This window comes from Corapipo altera, unplaced genomic scaffold (genome assembly GCF_003945725.1).
Source record: "Corapipo altera isolate COAL_440 unplaced genomic scaffold, ASM394572v1 55, whole genome shotgun sequence".
NCBI lineage: Eukaryota > Metazoa > Chordata > Aves > Passeriformes > Pipridae > Corapipo > Corapipo altera.
The window spans coordinates 5,155,139-5,168,300 of NW_020884882.1; the positions used below are offsets into that span (position 1 = coordinate 5,155,139).

The window sequence follows — 13,162 nt, forward strand, 5'->3', positions numbered from 1 at the left end:
CGAACAAATATTTCCTCATCACATTCTTTTAACCGTAGTCCAGTAATATGCTCTCATCGAGTCAGTCTTTTACTGCCACAAAATATTGAGGATACTTAAAACTGTATTTTGAAGAGTAAAAGGAAGATGAGCATTAATTGTATAAATGCAGCAAAACGGAATGCAGATTTTCAAAAACAACACATATAATAAAAAATATTAATTGGGGGAAGTGCATCACACATTCAAAATTAACGGAGGAAAATATCCAATGTGTGTGTATCTAAATGCACATACAACCACTCAGCTACCTACATTTTATTTCTCCTTAAACAACGATTAAAAGTTAAATTACATTTTTTTAGATTATTTATGCCATTGAGAATTACCTCAATTCAACCACTTCATTTGTTCTTGCCCTTAGCATACATTAATTAGACGCTACTTATAAATAACCTGCAATAAGAATATCTATTTGAATAGGATACAATTACTTAGGGCTTGTGTCTTTTCAATCAGTCAGTGTCCCTGCAGTGTTTAGAGTGGCAGAGGGGAAGTGGCCTGTGGTTAAACAGAGGAAATACCAAGGAATTTTAATAGAGCAAATAGTCTCTTTACTTCCTACAGGGTACTACTTCAAAGGCAACCCTGCTCCAGAGCAGACAATGTGTTAGAGGGGCCATCAGTCATTTAATAGTACGTCAAGTCTACTCAAAACTTACATGCAGCCCAAGATAAATACCACATAATTGAGACAATGGGTACCATCCTGCAATCACTACTCTAATAAACGCTGCCCTGCCTGGGTTATGGAGGCAATCACGCGCAAGAGTGGTGTTACAAAATCGGACTGTGAAATTACAACTACACAATCCCACAAGGTATCTCACTAATTGGCTAGGAAAGCCTGAACTTGAAGCTGAAAATACCATAAAACCAGAAACTAGTACAAATATTTTATAAGCTAAGATGGTACATTTGTTGTGAGCAATAAAGACAAAGAAGGGGGTTATGCTAATTGGAAAGAGTTAAGTTTTATTCATCTAAAAGACAGTCGAAATCACTATATGAAAATAACTATATTGTGGTACATTCCTGTTTAATACACACCATTTCATCAATTATGTAAGCAAAAAATCCAGAATAAACTGCATCTGCACATTTCTGTAAACGTCAAAATACACTAATCAAGTGCTATGACTTTTAATAGTGATAATTTACTTAATAACTGATGCAAAACTCTACACAAATACAGAGTGGTCATGATGAGCCTGTGTAGCATCCTGCCCACGTCTGACGGAACATACAATAGACATACTGAGCCAAAACATTTTATTCCCAATTCTCAGTTAAAGAGGCCTAATAGGGGAGTCTAAACCTTTAACAGTTCCATCCAACATAAAGATTTAGGTCTTAAGCTTTATCAGGGTCTGAACTCTGTTTTTCCACACCGTTCTTTTACACATTTCCCGGTGCTTTCTCCTTTCTAAACTATGCCCTACAAACTTCTGAACTGTGTGTTGCAGCAACGCTCTCAAAGGACCTGATCTGAAACCAAGAAAATCCTTAGTGACAGTCTAACAATAAAGAAAAGCAATGAAAGTCAGTTGTGTTCCCTCCAATGCTCCCGGATCACCACGCTTCAACTAAATCTGTAATATCAGGAGAAAGAAAAGAAACAAACCAAAACACTCAACTCAAAAGTTATTAAAAGATACTTAAGGGGAAAAAAAAGCAATCGAGAAAAGTCTGACAGCAAAACACACCAGAAACAGGAACAAAAGGCAAAGCCCGGTAACAAAACGTTTATCACCTTCCTCCCCCCTTCCCCCTCCCGTAAATTTCCTACATCCTCTGTATAATGATCAGGCCCGGAGCTAAGACCCCAAGCCGGCCTCGAATCATTAAAATAACAAAGCCCCAGCGATCGCTTTTATCCTCCTCTCGGCTCAGGTCGGCTCGGGGAAGGGGAGCGCGCTGGTGGTAAAGGACCTGTTGAGTGACTTCTTCACACTCGCCGGCTCCGAGCTGCCTCCCTCCCCCAGGCGAGAAACCAATAAATATCCCTTCCCGGGCAATGCCACCCTCTCTCCCGGCCGCAATTAACTCCCAGATGCGGAGCCCCGGGGCAGCGTTATTAGCTGCAGAAGTGTCCCCTCACAGCCCGTTCGCTCCCTCCCTCCCGCCCGGCGCAGCGCGGCTCTCCCGGCCCGGGACAGCGCCCGAGCCGCGGAACCTCCGCCTCTCCCCGCAGTTTGCAGAATCCCTTCCCCGCACCGGCAGCAGCTCCGCTTCGCTCTACTCACCCTCCCTCCGCACGCATCGGCCGCCGGGCCCCTCCTGCCGCTCGCTGCTCCGAGCCGCGGACCCCCGAACCAGGCGGCGAGGGCGAGGAGGACGGAGCCGAGGGGCAGCCCCGGTGCCATGGTCCCAGCGAGCCCGGCGGGGCGGGGGCGGCGGCGCTGCCCCGTGTCCGTGTGTCTGTGCCGTGTGTGTGTCTGTGCCCGAGTGTCTGTGCATGCGCGCCCGCCCGGGGGCGGGGGGTCCGCCCGAGCCCCGGCCCCGCCGCCCCCGCCCCGCTCCAGCCTCGCCAAACGGCAACAATGGGAGGGAGCAGGACCCCCTCCGGGCGCTTTCCCCGCCTGTGCGCTTTTCCCTTCCCTTTCCTTCTCTTCCCGGGAAGCTCCCGGGACGCGGGGGCTCCCCGGGACAGCGGCGCGCTGCAGCCACCCTCCTGCACACTACGGGGTCCTGCCAGTACCTGCCCGGCTCCCCATCCTGGTTCCGCGGGGCGGTACCGCATTGCTGATCCATTTGCTACACCGCGAGGAAGAGAGGTGCCACTTAGTGATACAAACCCACAGGGGAACAGTCCAGGTGCTTCACAAGGTCAGGGCAACAAGACCAATCATGGATCTTCGACAATATTTCATGCTTTACAGAATCACAGAATCAATCAGATTGGAAAACACTTCTGACATTATTAATTGTAACCTATGACCCAACACCACCATGTCAACTTCTGTGAAGAAATTCCTCCTGATGTCCAACCTAAACCTCACCTGGCTCAGTTTAAGGTTATATTCTCTCCCCCTGTCACTTATTACCTGTGAGAAGAGGCCGCCCCCCACCTGGCTACAACCTCTTTTCAGGTAGTTGTAGAGAGGGACAAGGTCACAGCTAAGCCCCCTCTTCTCCAGGCTAAACCCCAGCTCCTTCATCCACTCTTTAATTACTCTTTAATTAAGGAAGGCAAGCTGGAGAAATAATATGCTATCATTGCAGAAAATACAATGGAAGTCACACGTAGCGATAAAGATTTCAGCTTTTTAACTGGAGTTAATTTTGATATGTTTTGACCGAAACACTTATCTTTAAAATAAAATAAATCACATTTCTAATAAATTTCAAATGCCAGCTCCTCCAAGATATCCATGAATCACATCAATTATAACTACCCTGCCTGAAATTGTCAAAGTCACATAAGAGGCAGAGCAGTCCAAGGCTCCTCCAAAGCACAGAACCACAGGATGTTCAGCTTGGAAGGGACCTCAGGAGGTCACTAGGCCTAACTGTCTGCTCAAAGTAGCCCTAACTTCAGTTTTAGATGAGGTAGCCCAGGGCCTAATCATACATCACTTCTTACACATCACTTAACTCCAATTATTTTCTAAAACTTTGATTTCAGTACATTCTGTTGCTATGATTAATCCTGTGATTAAAGCCATAATCTTAATGGAACAGACACACCCATCAGTATTATACAAGATATTACAGTTTGGATTAAAATAGTGTGTAAAACCACCACTAAGCCAACCAGTTGAAAGGAAACATGACCAGCTGGTAATTTTTAACTAGCACTGGTTTTACACCTATCACAGGATTTTCATTCTTTGTGACTATTGGTGAAAATTATACAATACAACTCTCTTAAACTGCTTGTTTAAGTTGGTGGATTACAGTTCTTTCAACCACAGTTACCTCTGAAAACAGGTTTGTGACTTCAGGATGGTTATAGCCCTTCATTGTGACATGAACAGAAAGTACATTTCTACCATTAAACTTTTTCTTTTTAGCACAGATTGGAGATTAGGCCATAGTTCTTTAAGGCTCTGGGAACAAGTGATTCTTACTTTTGATCTCCCTTTCCACTGCAGGCTGGAATTCTGAAAAAGGGACTGTTAAGTCTATAGGTGGAATTTCACTGATTTTATGAGATGTTTTTGGTCAAGTATATCCCAGACCAGAATGGAAGTTTAGCACATGTTTTCTGACTGTACACCATACACTTCTATCTGGGTATTCTTGCTTTACTTCCTCCTTGCATTACTCAGAAGTGACCCAGTAGACTTGAAAACTACGTAAGTTTTTTTTTTTTTAATAAAGTCATACTGAGTAAAACCTATAAATAACAAGCCCTTTTATGTTTGAATGCATTACAAAGGACATAAAACAATACAATATCATGGCTAAAGGAAGAAAGATGTAGGTACAGCTCATTTCCCAGTCAATAATACCTCTGCTGCCCATAACCATCTATGACAAGCAATGATTCTCTGTTGAACACATCTCCATTGATCTGCTAACAAATCTTCTAAACCATGGGGAGAACTATTTGGCTTTTTCTCTTAAAGAGCTAGACTGCTGGAGAAGCTATAATTTTTAAGTGAGGGTTAAGGAAAATTAGCAAAAAACTCTCAGCTGCCACTGGTTCTACAGGTAGTACCCAGAAAAGCAGTGAAATGGTCAGTTGTATTTACTAAGACCTCAAACTTAGCAGCACAAAGCAAAGATGACTCTGAAAAAAATCAGCATTGAGCCCCCTTCCCAATAGTTCAGCTTGTGTTAATAACAAAATTACACATCTGAAAAAAAATTTCTCTATTCCGCCACGTCCAACTTAGTCCTGTGAATGAACTGACTGAGTACAGAATTATTTCATTGCTTCATATCCATTTAGAATAATTTCCAGTGAAATCTTTTGTGGAAAACAGTAGCAGAGAGGCAGGAATCAAATACCAGAGTTAATGTTTTTAGCTAGATTCTCCAAACTGCTGTGAGCTAATCTAAGGGCAAAAGTGGCTGTGGGGACTCTGCTTGTCTGTGGGCTCTTTTGTCCTTTTCACAGCAGTCTCTTTTTTCTAAGTAGTAGAGAAGGCAAAATATCCAGAAGTCATGGGTATCAATATCCTGCATTTTACAGCTGGTTTTGGTTGCTACTCTCCCTTCTTGCTTAAAGCTAAAAACCTTTTTTTTCCCCTTCCCTTTTCTGAGCAGCTGTTCTGAAATGGAGGAGAAAGTGAGAACTCATCAATTCCTATAAAAACCCAGAAACTCATGTAATAAAAACTTCTGATAATATGGTTAAAAATTCCCTGCCGAATCTTTCTATCGCTCAGCAAAAATTCCCTCTTAGACTTGGAAGTTGTGTCTCCATCCATAGTTCATATTTCTAGCACTGAATTCTCCTCAAGGGAGATTGACCTTGACTGCAAAAGAAATTATGAAAACAGCTCGCTTTTGGGCCAGAAAGCATGCATCAGGCTTGGAGGATATTCAGCTAAGTCAGACGGTCAGCTATTGCAATATCCCACTCCTGTTACAGACAGACATCACCCACTGTTGGGAAATGAGGATGAGCTCTGGGGAACCAAGCAAACAGTGTGCTAAAAGAGATCCCAGAACAGAAACCCTCAATAGAGGGTCTTCTGGAACTTCATCTGACAGATACTTGAAGGCAGAAAACCAGATCTTTTGAAAGCACCCAGTTATTCAAAGTTGTGTCTCACTTCAATGGAGGTGGTTTATCTACAAGATGAGCATCCAGCATAAGATAGAGCAAGAAAGCTTCTGGTGTCAAACCTTAAGAACGGAAGTAGAAAGTGTGAAATGGATGTGGACACTTTGAGCAAGGGCATGAACATTCCCACTGGTGTCAGGGGTCACAAAATTCTGTTCTGATGGAATCCCTTGTATTATAACATGCCATAGTTTCAAATGATCTGGCTAGGCTCAAGCGAAAGGTTATCAACTGATAAGACAGCAATCCCAGGCCATAAAACTGAATTGAAATTTGCATCAACTCTATCAATTGTTATAAATAATTATCTTGTTCAAGGAAACCATAAAATCACTTGGCCTTGAGAAATGTGACAAAAATTCACGAAACAGAAAGTTCTGAGAGCAAAATCTGTATTACTAGTCCCATTTTATAGATAAGGAAACTCAAGCACTGAGTCACAAAGATGCCTGCTTTTATGTCTTGCACATATGCTCAGGGCTAAACCAATAATTAGATTTGGAGTCAGGAAAGACTCTGCCCCTTAGTAAGACAGGAAGAGACCCCTACATGTAGCATTCTTTGGATTTAATTTGCTGCTTTCTGTAGACACACACTCTACTTCCTAAGGTCATGCAGGCAGTACCAGTGGGTGCCAGCCTCCAGAACAATTCCACCCCACTGGCTGCTCCTCTCTGGTGAATGGCAAAGAGCACACAGCAAGCTGTCCTGGCAGCCCACTGCCCCCTGCGGTGCCCACACATTTATTGGCGCTTCTGGAGTAGCTGCTGCTGTGTCCAGATGGGACTTGAAAGGGAAATTAGATGCATGAATTCTGCTTTGACACTGGCAGCCACCACTTCTATATCCAGATGCTTTGCCACAAGTCCTTAAACTGAGCATCCAGTCCTTAATGCTGACTAAGCCAGACCTTGCAGAAACCCTTCTACTGTACTGGCAGTAATGTTTCTCTCCTGCTCACTTCTTTTTGTCACACTGTCATGTTTGAGCTTTCTTTCTGAAAAATCTCAAGTCTGTCTTCAGGTATTTGAACATGTTTTGAGGCTTGTAGAGTTCAGAGAGTAGAGAGTGAGTGGTCTTGTGACCTTTCTGGATGACTTAATCTTTTCTACAGGAAATTGCACTTAATGACCAAAGAAGTTTCAGTTCTATATTCCTAAAGGCTCAAGTTAGCATCAGATGCAGGAGTAAGTTAAGGCGAAAAGGAAATGACTGAAATAAGCCAAACAGTCATTATATGAAAATTACCTCTGATCACCATCAAATTAACAGTTTATCAGTGATGCATGGATGCAAATGTTCATATAATATTACCATTCCCCAGACCACACAGTTCCCTATATTGTACACAGGCCTTCTATTGGCAGAGAATTTTTGCAGTCAAATGTCAAGTTTCTGTGTTTGTTTAGTTTTGCATCTGTTTATTCATATGAATATAATAAAGGAACAGAAAGTTCTCTGAGATTATTCAACTCACTGCTGTGCCACCAAACCCACTCCTCCCTGCTCCAAAAGCACATTGGATTGACTCACCCTGTGGCCACAGGTCACCTCTGAGAACTGAGGGAGCAGGGCAGGACTGCATCTTTCAGCAGCAGCCTTCTGTTACCCCAGATTATGTGTAATGTGAAACGGCACTTTTAGAGAAAAGTAGATTTATGACACAAAGAAAATTAAAAATTGCATGGATGAGTCATTTTACAATAAAAATTCTGTTGAATTAGAAATATTCCAAACCAACAACTGTATCCCTGAAGTTATGTACATTGTATTATCTAACAACAACTGAATAACTTTTAACATTCAATTTTAAAATAATACATTTCAGCAATATAGAGATTTCATCTTGAACAACTACGAAAAATGCAAACCAAGTGCAGTTGAATAAATGCAAGAAATGCTAGTTGAATAACATCTTTACAAAAGTTTCTCAGTTTTAGTTCTCCTCAGCCCTTTCTTATTGCAGCACAATACTTTCCAGCCAGCCAGCTTGTCATTTTCCTTCTGCAGGAAAATACGGGGGAGGGAAGGAGTGGAGGAACAACCCAAACCTGATTTAACAGTCTGTTCTGCAATTCAGCAGCATACTGTGGCAATGTCTGCAAAATTAATCCTAGCACACTGAGGGACCCCTCGCTGAGCATAACCTGCCTTAAACCCTTTCCCATTTAACTGAGGGAGAGCTATTTGCTCAAGCACCTCATGATGACATCATTTGTTATTTGAGGCCAAAAGCTAAGGGTAATTAAAGCTGAAGGAAATGCTTTGAAAATTTTTGCAATTAAAATGTATGGAGACACTAGTAACAGATACTGCCACAGAACAAAAGGAACATGGCTGGAAGAATTTAAAAAAAAAAATCCTACTATTGTGCAAGAATTGTGGAAGAAGATTGGAAAGCCCTTTGTCAATAGCACCTCATTCTACTCCCACCAAGGGAAATACTCACACAAAAGAAAATACCAAGGCTAAAGCAATATGGGAATTGCAATTTTTGTTTATATGAGAGATATTCCCCAAAACATTCTGGCGTAATTTTAAAACATTTTATAACAGATTTACAAAAGAATGGACAGCAATTCTACAAGACTGGGCTTAAAAAACACCAGAGGAAGGGCCCTGCTAGGAATGACAATTGTTGCTGGCAGCCCTGCCTCTCAAACAAACAAACTCAAGGTTCTGTTTATCTAGAGTCTGGCACATTATCTTGAAACACAAATTTGAAGCAGTTGGATATCAGGATTGAGTTAGCTGCTTATTTTTGGAAAGAATAAGATGAATATGCAGATAATAAAAGACCGGAATGAACAAGATTTGTTAATACTTCCATGGAGAGTTAAAGCCTGTTAATATGGTAAGTTACAAGAGATAATTATTGTTTCTAATTAGATTATAATAGTAGCAACCACAGAAAACGCCACTCCTAAACTGGAATTTACATGTAGCCAACTTATGTCTTAAAGTCTCCAGCCTTAGCTGGTGCCTCCTGAGAATGTTTCCCTGTAACTTCCTTTCTCTGCCAAAACCAATTAGAGCAATTTGCAGAAATAGTCAGATAACCACATCCTGTAGCACAGAATAAGGTGCATCTCTGAAGGGAGAGAATTGCATTGCACTGTATGTCTCAATCCTAACGTCTATCTGGGAACTTACAAATATTTGAATCATGATGGAAATTAAAGTGGCCACTATAATATTTTTTAGCATTTTACTTGGACTGAATGCTTTGAAATGCAAGAGAAACGGTTAAGAAATGCACAGTATTTAAAGAGCACAAAGTGATTTCTTATCCTTCTAATATGACAAAACAATGATAAATGAAAATCCTGGTGGCAATAAGTGTTTCTGCCTGGCAAACATTTGCATTGACAACACTGTATTTATTATCTCAGAAGAATTATATCAGTAGATGTAATACCAGAAGCCATTCTAAGTTTTACACCATAATGAGGGGTGGTTTTTTTAGAATTACTGGCTACTTTGCCAAATGCTTTCACAGAATTATTTTGGTTGGTAAAGACCTCTAAGATCGAGTCCATTTTGTCAAGCAGAACATCACCTTGTCAACCAGACCATGGCATAAAGTGCCACGTCCAGTTGTTTCTTGAACACATCCAGGGATGGTGACTCCTCCTCCCTGGGCAGCCCATTCCAATGATTAACAGCCCTCTCTGTGAATAAATTCTTCCTGAGAACTCCTTTCTCAAATATAGAAATATTCAAGGCAAGATTTTAAAGACTGGATGTTCAGACCATCAAAAATATTAAGCACCCACTGATTTTCATTGTGTTCTGTTCATTATTGACCACTCGGAGCTTTTGCAAATCAGGCCTGACATCAAGCACGTGTATGCACGCGGAATTTAAATTCAGACACAAAGCCTGTACAGTTCAAAGGGGCAGTGATTCCCGGTGGGAGGGTCCTGTTGTGCCCACAGCCCAGCTCGGGAATGCCGGATTAAACCCCATGAACGTGTAGAACTGTAATTATTAACTCCAACCACCAGAGGGCAGAAGCAGCCCAGCACTTTCAGTTTAAATACAGACTGTTTCAAAATTTATGACTTTAAAGTCTGATTTAATATGAAAAAGCAAAATAAATAGCCAACAATCTTTACTGCAGAATACTTCATCTGATATCTTCTTAATTTCCTTAATATGGCATCGTTCATAGAAACTGAATCCCAAAGTATTTTGGAGTATTACTATGATCCGTGCAATACAATTCCAAAGATTAAAAGTGTGAAATCTATCATTAAAAGATATATATTCATTTAATATATAAAACTTAATTTTGTTATACACAGACAAAAGACTGCCAGAGAATCCAGAAATTGTGGACAGATATTTAAAACCATAGAAGGAATAAAATGAATGACGTGGACTGGGAAAATAAAAATTCGGTGCTAAAAAAGCAAGAAAGGATTAGAGAAAAAAAGGTACAATAATTGAGTTGGTGCAAGGTTATGGAGGTTATTTTTTTAAAGGTCACAATGAGATAATGAGTTTGAAACATATGCAATTTAAAAATGGCAAATTCACAAAATATAGTGATTAATAACAAGACTAATAACATAGATAATTTTTAATGAAGAGGACTATCTCATACCACCTGCTAACTTTTGTCCTTTTTGCTCCAAATTGCACAAGATTAGGGAAAAGAGTGACAGACTATACTCATTGGCAGAGGAAAATGGGTTTAGGAGCTAGGAAAGGAAAAACATTGGAACATAAATCCAAAAAGAAGGAATATTCATTTCCCTTTGAATCTAGGTATTGTGTTAGTTTTACCAGGCACATATACAGATCCTTCCAACATCCCGAGCCAGAAAATTGATACGAAAAGCATTCCTGGTGCCTGTGTGAATCCACAGACGTTCTGTTTGCTCAAGGCACTGGACTTTACACCCACCAATTCAACGTGGATCAAAACACACTTGCAAAATCTAGTCTTTAATTGCTTTTTTGTTTCTTTTTTTATCTTTTTGGTTTTTTCTTATTAAGGCACAGGCAATGCATTAGTCACTCTAATACCATCCCCACAGCACATCCATATGATCAAATCTAAAACATACCTAGGGATATGAAAGTCCCTACCACAGCTACACCAAAGCTGTGGATCCCTGAGCATTTTTGATCATGTTCTTACCTCATTGCTTGATAAACAGCATCCTGCAAAAAAACAGATGTTAGAAGAAATCCCACTTATTTCTTCTTCTAAACTCAACACACACATGAATAGTGTTCCAGTTTGCTAATCAATCTAAGAAAGTGAAGCTGCAGTGCCATGCTAACACAGCACTTCACACTTCTGGGATTCTCCTGAAAATACTACTGGCCCCACCAGTATAAGCTTTGGGTGCCCAAAATAGAAAGACCACTCTTCCACATTTTCTGTCTAACCCTTTCCCCTCATGTCACACAAGTCAAGGCACTATTTCCCCACAAAGGAATCTCTTCAGCAGCCCTGGATTCCCCTCCCTCACCAACAATCCTGTTTGACCACAGGAACTCCCTTTGCAATGCAATCAGGTGGGATCCTGACACCCCTGAAGAGGCTGAGCAGCCCCAGCTCCCCCTCACAGAACGATCATTTCTACTTTTTAAGTAGAAATGTAAAGTTAAAAGCTCTCCTTTGATCTGCCAATGCCTTTACTTTGGGAAGAACAAGCTAAGCCAAGATGAAGCAAATAATGCAGCAATGCTTTAAAACTTTTTGCCCCTCAGCTCTATGTGGGACACCTTTAGTACCTCACAGCAACCAGTCACCCTGCTGGTAACATTTGCTGATTGAGAGCTGGATACCGGGGCTGCTGCTATAATTATTCTGCTACAATTCTACTCCTTCTCTTGAATTGCTTTGTCAGACTTCCGTCACTTGAGACCAGTTCCATTACTGGAGACATGAAGTGTATTGAGGTGTTTGCCAGATAATAGACTAAGGTTCTTAGGCATCAATCTGTACAGATTAGTCTAATCTGTTGCTGCTGGAAACCTTGTTCCCAGCAGTAAAGTAGACAATAGTTTCAGATTACCTGCAATAAGGTTAAGCTATGGGCAGTATATGTTTTGAGGTGTGAAGAAAAACAAAACAGAAGAATGCATTCCCAATATTGGCTTTACCAGATGAGGTCAGTATCTGAATTGAGATTTCAGTTTCTCTAAGAACTATTCCTAGTGGGTTTGGCTCAATTTGAATTGCTTTATTTGTGAATGTTCTCTCAAATATTTTGGAATGCAGGATACAACAGAAGTTCAGTTAGGAATGTTGTTTCCCAAATCCAACAAAACACAGAAAATTAACATTTCAATATTGGATAAAAGTTTGTTATTTTTACATTAAGATTTCCCAGAGAAATTCAAACAATTCAAGATTTTAAGGATTCTATATAAAAATGAAGACAGTGAGCCAGTGAAGTTAAAGATATAAAAGGGCCACCACCTGTTCTAAAGTAATGCAGCCTTTCAGCAATATTTTTCATAAAATATAGGAATGTTTTTATCTGAACTCCCATAGCTCAACCTATCAACCAAAATACTAAGTAAGGACTGAAGGCAGATCATCCTTCCCTTTAGCTTTTCCTAGTATGAGATTACCTAAAATTATTTTTGTTCTATTGCCCCATTTTCTCAAACTTACCTTTCATTCTATAGGACAGCAGATATCAGGGATAAAAACATGCAGAAAGGAAGATCAACACTGTGTCTGTTCATGACAGAATGTAGGATTTGTGTCTAGTAAGAAATACAGGCTGAAGTCTCATTGAAGGGCCTCAGCACTTCAGGGAAGTTCCCAGAGCTCTGCTGAACAAAGAACAGCAGAAACCTGGACTTACAATGTTTTCCTACACTGTGGCCATGAAGAGTTGGGTGGGGGTTGTTTTGTATAAGGCTCTCCTTGACTTCAGGCTGAATATCAAATATGAGGATAATTAACTTTCATGTAATGTTTGATAAAATTGAATCCCACACCCTAAAATTAATGGCAATGATCTGGATATCTGGTCTGGTCCCAACTGATTTGATCCTGTGAAATGCTACATTCTGTCATTAAAAGATAATAGGGCAACTTCCATAACTGGAATGCTTATACTGACAAGAGAGGAGATATCCAAGTTGAAGTATTAAATAGGCAAATACCCTAAATTAATTGAAATTATATAAAAAGATTATAATTTTCAGCTTCTTTTAACTGGGCAATTGTTTGAACTGAACAGTCGGCTGAATATTACGCCTTCCATTTGAGATAGTTTTCATAAAGAACATAATTTTTTGAAAAAGGTATCATATTCTTTATAAATAAGCTATTTAAACTCCTATGTAACACATAGTCTGTTTTGAGTAGCCAAATCTATTTTGCATATTGTGTATTTCAGCCTCTAA

General features: G+C 40.5%; 1 protein-coding gene across 5 annotated transcripts in view; it reads right to left on the reverse strand.

The window, feature by feature from the left end:
- The window catches only part of IL17RD (interleukin 17 receptor D), a 60,679-nt gene that overhangs the window by 41,122 nt on the left and 6,395 nt on the right, over positions 1-13,162 (reverse strand). The window contains exon 1 of one of the 5 annotated variants that reach the window (XM_027640043.1): positions 2,286-2,354. The exons of 1 other annotated variant lie outside the window; for it this stretch is intronic. The gene's annotated coding sequence lies outside the window, so the exon portion shown is untranslated. Of the gene's footprint in view, positions 1-2,285; positions 2,355-7,312; positions 7,332-12,419; positions 13,149-13,162 lie in introns of those variants that run through there. 3 more of the 5 variants (XM_027640045.1, XM_027640046.1, XM_027640047.1) reach the window with 3 other exon arrangements.